The following is a 2,817-nucleotide window of genomic DNA, read 5'->3' as shown; positions in this document are numbered from 1 at the left end:
ATGTAACAGAGATTTGATGGAAAGGAGACACTGGTGACTGTTAAGTGCCTCATGGCTTAATCCTTCCTGGTAGATGCCGAAGATTCTGACCAACCTCATACCAACAGCGATTATTGAACACGTCACTGGATTTATTGAAGCGCTATTACTGCACCTCTGATTGTTTCATCCTGCTAGATTTACACTGAACAACACAGCCTATGTCCTGAGTTTGACTGAGCAGTCCTGAGACTTTGTGATGCAACAAAAGAGCCTTTTATCAAAGCCCTGCAAAAGTTTGTAAACAGTTTTATGACTTCAAATAAGGTGGAGTACTTTCTCACACTCTCTGAAGCCTCATGAAGAGGATCTTAAACCAAAATGTGAACGATGGCGATGATAAGCTGTGCTCGCGATTCAGGACATCATGATCAGATAAATTCCCCAAAGCCTGTGAACTAAAGGTTGCAGTTCTGAGAATCTACAGCCCGCGTTCTACAATTATACAACATCTAAACTGATAAAAGATCCCATTTATCTTGGGGGGGTTTCTGTAGATGCGAAGGAGCTTCAAAAAGTTCCCCAAAGATCCATACAGTCCCCCATTTGTAAATGTTTTTGAAAACACTGCTTTGTTCACACCTGTGGTCAGCACTGTATTTTGTGTTTTTCCTTTATCTGGGTTTAATCTGCATGCAGCCAGCATTTTGCAGTCTATAGTTCTGAATAGACTGCAGTGTGTATTGTTATCTGTTCCTCTGTCTCTGTACCTGACTGGCTGTGGTTCCCTGGTGGCTTTGAACCACAACCAGGTGTCAGTCCTTGTAGATGCATGTTGCTATGGTTTGGTGCCAACTGTGCTTAATCTGAAAGAAACAAATCTTACTTGAATATCACAAAGTCGTGTCAAATTAATGTCACGAGGCTGTATAGTGTATTCTGTGTTGTGAAGTTATATGTTTTCAGTTGTCAGAGTACAAAGTCAAAGTGAGACTGATTTGCTCTAAAGTAACAACAGCAAATCTTGTATCCTGTATCCAGGATTTGAGAAATACTGAGGTCAGGAGTTTCCTCCCAAGGTGCCACCTCCCCCATCAGACAATTTTGACTCTGACTCCTGACTTTGTTAAAAAACTACTTGGATATGTAACCTATCCTTGTTTTCTGCCTAATTTAAAATATGAAAATGAAGTTGTGTAGAGGCTCATCTTTATTCATTATGTCACATCAGAACTGTATTACATGTTATGTTGACCACATTTATAAAAACAAATCCAACCTTGAGATGCTTCATTGCTTCATTAAATGTCACGTGTACCTCCAGATGACATCAATAGAAGTGTTTTGCTTTTCAATAGTCATATTCATATTGAATAAGAAAACTATCCACAAAGACAGCAGTTGAGAAGTTTTTGAGCTGGTGTTTATAATAACACTTTTTCTCTTTTTTTACATTTAAAGGGAAGTGTGACATTTTGGAAACCAGCATGGTCACGCTGCTCTGGTCATGACAGGTAAAAATAAATAACGTGCAACAACAATAAAGAAAGTATTGTGATCTTTCCGTTCAACTGTAACAGACTTTTCACGCCTCAGTTGTTTCCTCTGTGAGAAATGAACAGAGTTCATGTGAACTCAGGTATGCTGGGACAAAGACAGCAGGGCGAGCCAGGTCAGAATTTCTAAATCTGCGCTACAAGGTGGAGAGATACTCGGGCTCTGCTGCATCTTAGAAATAAACACAGTGTGAAGAATCAAAATATGACATACTCAAAATGTCAGACCAGTGCTGTTGGATTTGAACCAATAAAACATTTGAAATACAACATACATGCTGGAACAATTCTCCACGTAACACACATTTATTTCTGAATGCTTCCGCTCCTCTGACGGTTTCATGTTTCCTCTAATCTCTGTGGCAACTCATATCTGATCTGTTTGCAGATGCCACTATCTGAGACAATGTTTAACAATTTCTATGCTGTTATTGTCTGTAGCTGAAAGCCTAGAATATTTTCCCATAACACTGTGGCAGAGATGTACAGCACTGATGTCTCTGCCTGTCCTCTGCGTTCATCTGATAGCACACTCACCTCCTGCTTTATGCTTCACCTCCCCCTTTCCTTGTACGTCTTTTTGTTCTCAACGTTACAACAGTGAAACAGTTAACTATCACAGATCTGTGGGAAATGTTTGACCGAATGAACAACGCACGTTTAGCACGTACTTCTTTCGCCCATTTTTATCTACCTCACACATCAACTTGATATTTTGAAATCATAAAGTTTTGTCTTGAAAAACTTATGATAAAGTTCAAATTAAAGGGTCACATTTCAAAATAAAAGTTTTTCTATCACGTTCACTCAATGTCAATATATTTAATAACTTACATAAACATTACCTTTTTATTCAAGTATTAATACAGGGTTAGGGAGAACTTTGATTGATAATAAATAAAATACTTAATGTCAAATTAATTTAAAGCTGCTATTGTGACTTTTAATAAATCCTAACAATGACTCAAATCACTACTTAAAATGTAAAATGGCCCACTCATAGTGAATAACCAAGAAAACAAAATCACCCAACTCTGCAGTTCCTTTCAAATTTATAATGCGTTTAGGGTCTTTCAGCTGATTGTTTTGGTTTCGCAGCCTGCAACTTAAAGGTGCCATGTGTAAGAATTTGGCACCTGTTGTATTCATGCTCATTGAGGGCAGTGTACCACCAGTTTCTCTTTTTTTTTAGTAAACATATTAGCGCTGTCAGTAATGTTATACAATAAGCTACTTTCATGACGTAGCACAAAATACGTAACGTAAGCAGCTGTTTGCTAAC

The sequence above is a fragment of the Pagrus pagrus genome, assembly GCF_965226575.1.
Source record: "Pagrus pagrus genome assembly, chromosome: 22".
Lineage (NCBI taxonomy): Eukaryota > Metazoa > Chordata > Actinopteri > Spariformes > Sparidae > Pagrus > Pagrus pagrus.
The sequence above is the reverse complement of the archived record's forward strand: the minus strand, read 5'-3'. Positions refer to the sequence as shown.